The following is a 12,451-nucleotide window of genomic DNA, read 5'->3' on the forward strand; positions in this document are numbered from 1 at the left end:
GTGGCAGTGATGGGATTTTAGAAGAATTATTTAAAATCCTAAAGGATGATGGTGTTAAAGTGCTGCATTCAATATGGCAGCAAATTTGGAAAACTCAGCAGTGACCACAGGACTGGAGAAGGTCAGTTTTCATTCCAACTCCAAGAAAGGCAATGCAAAAAATTGTTCAAATTACCATACAATTGTGCTCATTTCACAAGCTAGCAAGATAATGATCAAAATTGTTCAAGCTAGGCTTCAGCAGTACATGAAACAAGAACTTCCAGATGTACAAGCTGGGTTTAGAATAGGTAGAGTAACCAAAGACCAAATTGCTAGCATTTATTGGATCATGAAGAAAGCAAGGGAGTTCCAGAAAAACATCTACTTCTGCTTCATTGACTATGCTAAAGACTTTGACTGCATGAAAGTGAAGTGAAAGTTGCTGAGTTGTGTCTGACTCTTTGTGACCCCATGGACTATACAGATCACAACAAACTATGGAAAATTCTAAAGAGATGGGAATACCAGGCCACCTTAACTGTCTCCTGAGAAAGTGATAGGCAAGTCAAGAAGTAATAATTAGAACCACACATGGGAAAATGGACTGGTTCAGAATTGCGAAAAGAGTATATCAAGGCTGTGTATTATCACCGTGCTTATTTAATTTATATGTAGAATACATCATGCAAAATGCCAGGCTGTATGAATCTCAAACTGGAATTAAGATTGCCAAGAGAAATAGCAACAACCTCCAACGTGCAGATGATACCACCCTAATGGCAGAAATTGAAGAGGAACTAAAGAGCCTCTTGACGAGGGCGAAAGTAGAGATTGAAAAAGCTAGCTTAAAACTGAACTTTCAAAAAACTAAGATTGTGGCACTCAGTCCCATCACTTCATGGCAAATAGAAGAGGAAAAAGTGGAAGCAGTGACAGATTTTATTTTCTTGGACTCCAAAATCAGCGTGGATAGTGACTGCAGCCATGAAATTAAAAGATGCTTGCTTCTTGGAAGGAAAGCTATAACAAACCTAGACAACACATTGAAAAGTAGAGACATCACTTTGTCGAGAGATGTCCATATAACCAAAGCTATGATTTTTCCAGTAGTCATGTACAGATGTGAGAGGTGGACCATAAAAAGACTGAGTGCCAAAGACTTGATGCTTTTGAACTGTAATGTTGGAGAAGACTCCTAAGAGTCCCTTGGACGGCAAGATCAAATTAGTCAAATTTAGAGGAAATCAACACTGAATATTCATTGGAAGGAGTGCTGCTGAAGCTAAAGCTCCAATATTTTTGCCAACTTATACGAAGAGGTGATTCATTGGAAAATACCATGATGTTGGGAAAGATTGAGAGCAGGAGAAGGAGGTGACAGAGGATGAGATGGTTGGATGGCATTCTTCTCAATGGAAACGAGTTTGAGCGAACTTGGGGAGATAGTGAAGGACAGGGAAGCCTTGTATGCTGCAGCCCACAGGGTCCCAAAGAATCAGACACAGCTAAGCAACTGAACAACAGCAACCTGAAGTGCCAGAGTTTGAGTGAACACCACCCAAATGGTAAATTCTAATAGAAGAGGAAACCTCTTTCTCTTTGTAGTCTTACAAAGTTCTCTCTCTAAGCCTCTCCCATCTTACCAGTGTGGGGGAATGTTAAAGGGATTTATCGGTGTGCCGGCAACAAGTTGATGTTTTAACTCATAGTGGAACATTATTCTGTGTCCCATTAACTATTTAACTGAAAGGCTGTATTTTATATTTGGAAAGAGAAAGTTATATATGCAGCAAAATAAAAATGAGATGCAAATGGAATGATAACAAGTATGTGAAAAACCTTGTAACGGTTATTATATGATGATAGCAGATTTGGAAGCAAGTATAAGAGTTAGTGGGGTTTCCAGATGGTTCAGTGGTAAAGAATCCACCTGCCAATGAAGGAGACTCGGGTGCTGTCCCTAGGTCAGAAAGATCCCCTGGAGAAGGAAATGGCAACCCACTCCAGTATTCTTGCCCAGGAAATCCTATGAACAGAGGAACCTGGAGATCTACAGTCCATGGAGTCACACAGAGTTGGATTCAAGTTACTAAACATACACACACATAAGAGTTAATAGTTGTGATTCACTCCAGGTAAGACTGACAGGAATGGGCTTGTTCACATTTTACCTGTCTCAGGTGAATCAGACTGACCCAGTGTGTTTTGGGCAGTCTAATTTATTGCCTTTCTGAAAGTTCCACTGAACACTAAAGAGATTTATTCAAGATTTTAGCTAGTTCAGTTTATATTTTATAACCAGTGGACTATTTTCTACCCTATACCATCTTCCTCAAGGTTTAAACTTAACATTTCAAGAAGCTTAAGATTGTTATGCCCTAATGTACATTGATAGAAGTTGCTTTTCAGTCTGACCCATCCTTATACCAAGACACCAGGGTCGGTGCTCAAATAAAGCCCAATGTTTCAATTACTGCAACAATGGCACAGAGAACAGTTTAGCTAGGTACTCTGTGAACTGAAATGTCCAAATACGTTGGATTTCTTAATTCCAAATACATCAAATCAAGAGTATCCTCTAGAGAAGAATGAACTGATAGCTTCTTCCCATCCAACATATTCTATGCCAAATATCCCATTATTCAGAGGGGTTAAAAAAACTTTATTGGTTTTTATAATAGGGAGTATGAAATCAGGATAATAATTTAGTTAGACTTGTCATTTAATTTGGACAGAAGTAATATTACAGAAGAAATTTTCCTCTTAAAAATATTAAATGAGAGAAATTTGAAACAAAGGTAGTCAAGTATGATAAGTATATAAAATGTATTAATTTTATGAAGAGAAAATGTTATGAAAAATATATATTTGTAAATAATACTTAGCTTATATTTCTCTATCCCTCATGGATTACATGCCCATCTGTAGTTAATCTCTGTATGTGTCTATCACAGAACATTGTAATTGTATTTTGTCCTTCAATATCATATAAACTCTTTGAACATATTTTGGCTCTTTTTGTGAGCCCAACACATGGCATCGTGTCTTGTAAATGTGTAATACATGAATAGAAAAACAGTAAATCAAAGGTAGGATCATTTTGTAATGTCATGCCTGATCTCAGTTTAATCTTGTAGCTAACAGTTTGGGTTCCTTAATCAAACAGCTTATAAATCTGGAGCATTCCTCACTAATTCTGTGACCCTGGGCAATTTACCGGTCCTCTGTATTAGTTTTTTATATTTACTGTCAAGGCAGTTGTAGTGCCTACAAGGTCTTCACAAAGATCACAAAAGTCCAAAAGTTTTCTTCCAAAGTTTTAAGATGGCTACCTGACTCATAGTAAGAGGTCATTGAAAATTAATTATTAATATGTACATTTAAAAAAATTAAAGATCACATCATTCTTCTTATAAATTATAGCTTTAGTCTTTTAAAATAACATGAAAGAATAAGAAAATGAATGTTGAAGTTAAGACATTTGTCTTTGAATTCTAGATCTGACACTTAGCAGCCACAAGAGTCCTGAGACTGACTTCTCTAAGTATTTTGTAGAATGAGATATTAAAATTTAATTTACATGACTGTTGTGAAAATTAAATGGAATAATATTTGCAAAGTGCCTAAAGCAGTGTAATAGCATAATATTATGTCACTTTCTAGTTGACTAACTCAACGATTAGCTTACAAGACTGCAATACAAAAATTATGTACCAGTCGCCCAAAAGAAGTTTTAGAAAAAGTAGATTTGAGGACCATGAGCAATGTAAAAACAATTATTGAACAGAAATCTCAATTAAATAGACTTGGGGAAGCTCCTATATCCTGTGAAGATAGCAGAGTACAGTAGGAAGAGGAAAGACTTAGCTTCTTTCCTGGCAACAGCTCAGCCAATAAAAAGCCAGGGACTCTGTTTGCTGTAGCCCTCCCAACGGCTTTTCCTCTCTATGAAAACATTCTCCTTCCCTTCCCATGGGACTTGTACATGGCTCACTATGGTTGCAGGCTTCCCCAGGGGGTGCTAGTGGTAAAGAGCCCTTCTGCCAATGTAGGACACATAAGAGACTTGGGTTTGATCCCTGGGTCCAGAAGATCCCCTAGAGGAGGGCATGACAACCCACTCCAGTATTCTTGCCTGGAGAATCCCATGGACAGAAGAGCCTGGTGGACTGCAGTCCATGGGTATCAAACAGTCAGACCTGACTGGAGTGACTTAGCACGTACTGTGGCTGCAGACTCCAAATAGTAATTCTCTGCTGGGCCTGAATAACTCCTCTTTGCTGGAGAAACATCTGGAGAAACATCTACTTATCAAGTCAATAGCAATAATAAAGTTGCATGGATGCACACTGTGTTGCTGAGAGAAATAATTAAAACGTGACTTTGTTGCATGTCAAAGATATTCTCTCCACTTGTTCAGATGATTTCGTCTTTCTGGAAAGTCTTTGAATGGAATAGAAAGTTCATTTTTCTGGCAATGCTGTGTTTAGAGCAGAGAGGCTGTCTGACAACTTTTCTTTATCTTCATGTTTCCCTCAGTGAGAGATACATAACAGGAAATCAATATAGAACTGTTCACCAATAATTGATTAATTTCTGATTTATTACCCTGAGTTGCTGAAGTGAGACACTGCCCAATGATATGCCCAACCTTATAATGTTTAAAGTTCAGTCTAGTTTTCCTATCATAAAATACTTTTTAAATTAATGCTTGAATCAATTTCCTAGATATAAATAGATTGCTTGCAAGCATGTTTTGGGAGTGCTTTATCACTCTGCAGGTTGGAAAGTTGGAGGATAGAAAAGCTAGGTCTATAGAAAATACAGATAAACAGAGATCTGGTAATTTTCTAATTAATTTTATGATTCTAGATTATGGATATTTATCTCATTTTTCTGTGTAGGCATGTTCCTGCTGTGCTGGAATGTGATGCATACAACAATAGGTGATAATTTAATTGAGTACTTTCCATTTTACAAATATGTCATCTTGATTCAGAATTGGGAATACATTTAACGAAAAAATCATTCCAATTTAAGCACTATACCTCAGCAAGCAATTTGTGTGAAACCTGATTACTGAAGGTATTTATTTCAACTTGATAATTCTTTATTACATTGCATTATCAATTTATACAGATTAAAATCCTAATGGCCTATGCTATTAAAGTATTATAATTAAATTTTTTAATTTTCCCACATTAGTAAGAATGAAACATTTATGAGAAATTCATCTTGCCTGTGTACTAAATAATGGAATCAGACATAGCAAAATAAGAAGAGCAGAAGCAATTTGGGCACATAAGCTGCTCTGATCATTTTTGTTTTCTTTGAGGTATTTATAAAGTTTGCTTGCCTAAGAACTAATAAGATACCACTTCTATAAATATTGAAGTATGAAAATGGAAGCAGAAACCTGAACTATCTCAAGCCACTCCAAGCCTAATTCTCTATCTTCACTTTGCTTTGTCTGTTACGTTAACCGTTACTTGTGATAATAGTATCAAAATGCTTTGTATATTTGCAAACATATTTGTCAAATTGATGCATTTGAAAGTAACAGAAATTGGTTCTAATTATCTTACTATTATTTGTAGTGATTTTAATGAGAGTTAAGTCTTAGCTATAACACTAAATTTGTGTCATTTTTATACTGTCATGTTAATTTCCTGTAATATGAAATCACTACTTATCCTACCAAGATGCATTTAGACCTACAGCTTATTTAAAACTGAATTGAATATCTGTGTATGCACTTAAAGCCAGAGATGCTTAAGGATTTAAACAAAGCAAGAAATAAGGTTTACAGATGCACAAGGAATATATACAGCTGCTTATTGTTCTGTAGGCTACTTAAAAATGTTATGCAAAAGGCCTTCAAAAATAATTTTAGAACCTGGTTCATCTTTACATTTTTATCTTACCCTGAAATGTACTGCTGTCTAAGCCTAGTGTTACGTACATGCACTATGATGAGGTGTTGAAAAAGAAGATAATTTAAATATAAATTTGATAGAGATGTCTTTATCACTCTAAATCTCTCTGAATTGACCAGTATGTAATAAAAACACAGCAGTTATAAATGCCACTAGTAGAAAGTAATGAGGAACCAGAAAGTTACCCCACCACTTAGAGAACCATTTCAGCCATTCACAGTGAACACACACCAGTGAACTTCGTAACATCCAAGGACTGACTTACTCCTATTTAATCTGTACCTGGCGGGAAGTGAAGTGAAAGTCATTCATTCGCGTACAGCTCTTTGCGATCCCATGGACTATGCAGTCCGTGAAATTCTCCAGGCCAGAATACTGGAGTGGGTAGCCATTCTCTTCTCCAGGGGGTCTTCCCAAACTAGGGATCGAACCCAGGTCTCCCACATTGTAGGCAAATTCTTCACCAGCTGAGCCACAGGGAAGCCCAAGAATACTGGAGCAGGTAGCCCATCCCTTCTCCAGGGGATCTTCCCAACCCAGGAATCCAACTGGGGTCTCCTGCATTGCAGGTGGATTCCTTACCAACTGAGCTATCAGGGAAGCACCTGGTGAGAGGTACATGCATTAATGATGATTTTTATATACTAGTGAGATTTAAAATTTTTCTAAGTCATAAACTGTTCAAAAAACAGTTGATATGAGCAGCTCTTATCTATGGTAGGTCCAAGCAATTTGAAATAAATCATCTCTTATTAGACTGGAGTAATTCACATAGGAGCAATATAAACTGAATTTCTTTAAAAGTGTTTAATTATGAAATATTTCAAAAGTGCAGAAAAAGTATGGCTGATGTCCACATGTTCATAACCCATATTTACCAGATGTTACCTGGTATCTGCTATGATGTGAATGTTTGCGTTGCCCCCACATTCATATGTTGAAGTCCTAAACCCCAAAGATGATGGCATTAGAAGACGGGGCCTTTTAGTCATGAGAGAGTGGGACCCTAATGAATGGGATTAACATTCTTAAGAAGGAGACTCTACAGAGTCCCTTTCCCTCTCTAATATGTAAGGATGCAGTGAAAATGTGGTGACTCTGAGTCAGGAAGTGTGCCTCTGCCAGTACACAACCATGTTGGAGGCTTGACTTCCAGCCTCCCCAGCTGTGAGACATAAGTTTCTATTACTTATAAGCTATATGGTTGTGGTATTTTGTTATATCAAACCAAATGGACTAAGACGATATCCATTTACAAAAAAAAAAAAACAAAAAACAAAAAAACCCACACAGATGCATCTAAATCACCTCTCCTGTATTTCTCTCTTTCTTCATATTTTCCCACCAGAGATTATCTTTATTTTGTGGCTACTATGACTCACACTCAAACATGCCTTTATTCTTTTAAAACACAGTTGTAGGGGACTTCCCTGATGGTCCAGTGCCTAAGACTCTGAGTTCCCAGAGTCTTTAGAGCTCTATGAGCCCAGAGTCATTAGAGCTCTAATGAGCCCCAGAGCTCATTATTGAGCTCCCAGTGGAGGGGACCCAGGTTCAATTCCTGGTCAGGGAACTAGATCCCACATGCCACAACTAAGACATGGTGCGGCCAAATAAATTTAAAAAAACACAGTTGTAAAACTGTAAATGATAAAAGGAACTGTTTTAGACATTTTCTCATTTTATATTAATAGTATACTATATATACTTTACTTTGTAATCTGCTAATTTAACAGAACTTTATTTTTGAGATTTATCTGTTTTAGTGCATGTAGATTAGTTCATTCATTTTGATATGTATAGTATTCCATTGTATGCAAAACACACTTGATCTCTAGTTTCTTTCTTTTTTTTTTTAGTTTCTTACTGAAGGACATCATTAGTGATTTCCATTTTATAAAATGCTATTGTGATACATGTGTTCTGTGTACACATATAAGTAATACTCTAGTGTATGTATCTTAAGTTAGATTGCTAGATTAAAAGATTTACAGTTTGCAATTTTAATAAATACTGCCAATGGCCCTCCAGAGTGATTTTCCATACCATACTCTCATTTGCAGTGAAAAAAATTCCTACTGCTTCACATCCTAAACAATACTTTTAAAATTTTTGTCAGTGATATGAATATGAAATAATTGTTTTATACTTCATGAAAACTAGTACCCTTAAGCTTTTTAAAAATTTGTTAAATTAAAATGATATAAATATATAACGGAAGAGTCAAACAATATGTCCAGTTCTGTCCCAGGATATAGAAAGCAGGAAGAAGCAATAATCTCACCACTTCAAGGAAAAAGATCCAGATTAACTTTTAATTTTACAACTTAAAAAAAAATCATTGAATTCATGGCAAACAACTAGCCCTAGATATAAAGAGAGATAGTACCTATAGATAGAGGGGAGATATGAGCACTTACTCCCCTGACTGGACATTAAAATTTTAACCAAAAATTATGAGACATATAAAAAGGTAGGAAAAACACAAAAAGGACAAAACAATAATTAGGTCAAATTTATATGTGACACAGATAAAGAATTTATCCCAACAAAGAATTTTACATAACTATGATTAATAAATTAAAAATGCTAATAGAACACAGGCAAGGTTAAATGGATAATTTCAGTGTGGAGACAAAATTACAAAATAAAATCAAACTGAAATGCAAGAAATGAGAAACAGTAATAGAAGAATTTCTTTAAAAGCTTCATTGGTAAATTTGGCACAGGGAAAGGATCAGTGAATTTGAAGACAGAACAACAGAAATGATCCAAGCTGAAACACAAAGAGAAAAACTAGAGAGAGAAAGAAATAGAACCAGAAATTTCAAAAGCTGTGGGGTGATATTAAATATTCTAAAATAAGCATAATTGGGATCCAAGAATCCCAGAAGAAAGAAAATGGGCAGAAGTATTGAGAAGTATTGAAGAAGTAATGAGCAAAATTTTCAAAAATTAATGACAGACACTAAATCACAGATCCAGAAATTGAGAGACCATCACAGTGTCATTTTTCACTACTCCAATTTAGTGTTGTCCTATATATCTAGCCAATGCAATAAGCTGGAAAAAAAAGAAATTAAAAACATAGAGATCAGAAAAGAAGAAATAAAACCATTTTCAGTAACATGATTGCTTGGCAATTATCAAAGAATCTACAAAAAAAACTCTCAGATTTAATAAATGAGCTATCCAGTTTACTAATGGAGCTTATCTAGGTTGTAGGATGCAAAGAGAACACCCAAAAATCAATGGTGTTTCTATACATTAAGTAAACAGTTATGATATGCAACTATAAAAACCGTATTGTGTCTGGTAGCACCAACCAATTTAACAGGTGTGTATAACTCGAAAGGAGAAATAATGTATCTATAAGGTGAACACTATAAAGTATTAGCAAAATATAATAATTATAATAATTAAAAACATATAAATGGAAAAATATTCATGCCCATGGATTAGAAGACTCATTATTGTTAAGATGTCAATTCTCCCTAATTTGATTGCTGAATCCAACTAAATCCCAGTCAAAATCCCAACAGACTTTTCATAGGTATTGATAAGTTGATTCTGAAATTTATCCTTTCTCCAAACATCTGATGATTTTCAGATAAGTTTTAAAATGTAAGGACTAAGCTCTAAAAAAGTCTCTGAAGCCTCTGTGTGTTTGGGTGAAGTTTGTCCATTAGTGGCTTCACCTCTGGATGACAGAGCAGTACCTCTGCATGTTGTTGGGGACCTAAATGCTGATGTTTGTTGGGTTTTTCTCTGGGATGTTCAACTTCTCTTGGAAATTAAAAAAAAAAAGAAAACATTCAGTTCCTGATTTAGTATTTGCTGATAAATGCCATGCTGGGCTGTCAAAATTCTTTTCCGCTAGAAAATAAGATTGGTTGGGGGATGTTACTTTTTAATGGATAAAATTTTATTTAATCTCTTATTTTTATTCCATTGCCTGACTGCCATTTTCAACTGACTATTTTCTCTGAACTTGTTATTTCTATAGTTTAATTTTTTCAGGACAATCTTCTGGTTTGCTCATAGAGAGGAAAATACACATGGTTGGTAGGGAGCAGAGGAGAACTTGGTTTTATCTCCATTTTAAGCTTTTCATTTGTCCCTGTGCTTTTATCCCATCTTTCATATCCTTCAGAAATAAGTGGTACTTCTACCCAGAGCCTCATAATGGTTTTACTTGGTGAATTATTGTGTTCTGTATAGGCATCTCTATACTAGTATTCATACTTAAACTCTTTTTATTCAAGTTAATAACCATGGTTTCATCCACTTTCTATATTGCAATTATTTATACACATCTCTTATTGATAGACTATTAATTTCTTTTCTGTTGATATCTGCACAGTGTCATTTTAGTAGAATTGCATAAGACAGCAGAGATAAATGAACATTTTTACGCAAGCCACTTAATTTTATATCTGCAGTTGATGTGATTTTCTTAATGATTATTTGTTTTTCTTTTGTGAACTGTCAGTTTTTGCCCATTTTTTATTAAGCTGTGTGAGTGTGTGCATATGTGTATGTATTATTGTTTGTAGATAGTGTTTACTTCCTGGGAGATACAAATAATTGGAACAAGAAAGAAAGTTGGGTCAACAATACAGACAAACATGAGGTTCCTTTCACTAAGAAAGTAAAAATATAAATATACTAACCACAAAACTTTTTAATCATAAAAAGAGGGAATTCCCTGGTAGTGCAGCGGTTAGGACTTGGTGTTTTCATTGCCATGAGCCCAGGTTCAATTCCTGGTCTGAGAATCAAGATCCTGTAAGCCATTCAGTATTTCAAAAAAAAAGACGTATAAAGCTTCTGCTATATATTACACACTCTCTCAAGTGGAAATTGAAAAACAGTTTTATTTTTCTCAAAGTACAAGGTCTAATTTCTGTACTCCCTAAGATGCACTCAGCCTCATCTGCCCATCTGACCTCAGTTTTTTGACTGCTTCTGACTTGAGTATCACTATATACATATTTGATTGGGATTGCATTGACTCTGTAGACCAATTTGTGGAAATTTACTTCTTTACAAAACTGTATTTTTCATAATATTGAATATTTGCCCTTATAACCACATTTAAGTGTACAGTTTAGTGGCATTAAATACATTCACATTTTTATGCAAGCATTCCTGTCATCCATCTTCATAACTCTTCATCTTCCCAATGGAAACTTCATATCTATTAAATACTAATTCCTCATTTCCCCCTGTCCCCTGCCCCTGGCAATCATAATTCAATTTTCTGTCTCTATGAATATGATTATATGTATTTCGTATAAGTGAAATCCTACAGTACTAGCCCCTTTGTGACTGGCTTATTCCACTTAGGATAATGTCTTCAAGGTTAATACATTTGTGGCATAGATTATGTCAGAATTTCCTTCCTTTTTAAGGCTGAATAATATTAGATTGTCTGTATTAATGTATACCACATTTTGTTTTTTCATTTGTGTGTCAGTGGCTGCTTGGGTTACTTTCTCCCTTTAGTTATTGTGAATATTGTTGCTATGAATGTGAGTATAGAAATGCCTGTTTGAGGATTTGCTTTCAATTGTTTTGGAAGTGGAATTGCTGGATCATATGGTAATTCTATTTTTAATTTTTTGAAAAACTGCCATACTATTTCCCATAGCAGATGCACCATTTTACATTCCCACTAGCAGTGCCCATGGGTTCCAATATCTCCACATCCTATCTAACACTTGCTATTTTCTTTGTTTTTTATAATAGCCATCCTAATTATGAAGTGTTATTTCATTGTGGTTTATTAATGGAATATTCCTAACGATTAGCAATGTGGCGCACCTTTTCATGTGCTTTATGACTATTTGTATATCTTCTTTGGAGAAACATCTGTTCAAGTCTTTTGCCCATTTTTAAATTGAGTCGGGGTGTTTTTTTTTTTATTGTTTTTGCTTTTGTTGAGTTGTAGTACTTCATTCTGGATAATAACTGCTTATCACATATATGATTTTCAAGTCTTCACTCTCATTTTTTGAGTTAGCTTTGCATTCCCTTGATAGTGTGTTTTGATATATAAAAGGTTTAAAATTTGATGTAGTCCAATTTATCTATTTTTCTTTTTGTTGCTTATGATTTTCATGTTATAGCCAGGAAATCATTATCAAATCTAATGTTTTTTCCCCTATGTTTGTAACACTTTTCCCCTATGTTTGTTTATAAGGGTTTTATAATAAGTTTTGGCTCTTATACTTAGGTCTCTGGTCCATTTTGAGTTAATTTTTGCATATGATGCAAAGTTAGAGTTCAGTGTCATTCTTTTGAATGAGAATATCATTTCCCTAATACCACTTGTTAAAACTTTCATCAGTTTTTGAAAATTTTTTCAAATATTGTTCAAGCATATCTTCAAATATTGCTTCTGTTACATACCTTCTTGCCTATTTTTCTTTTAGAACATTTAACAATATATACCACATCTCTTACTCTTTTATGATTTTCATTCCCATTTTCTCTCTGTGATTTAATCTGGTATTTTACACTGACTTAGT

The sequence above is a fragment of the Muntiacus reevesi genome, chromosome 3 (assembly GCF_963930625.1).
Source record: "Muntiacus reevesi chromosome 3, mMunRee1.1, whole genome shotgun sequence".
Lineage (NCBI taxonomy): Eukaryota > Metazoa > Chordata > Mammalia > Artiodactyla > Cervidae > Muntiacus > Muntiacus reevesi.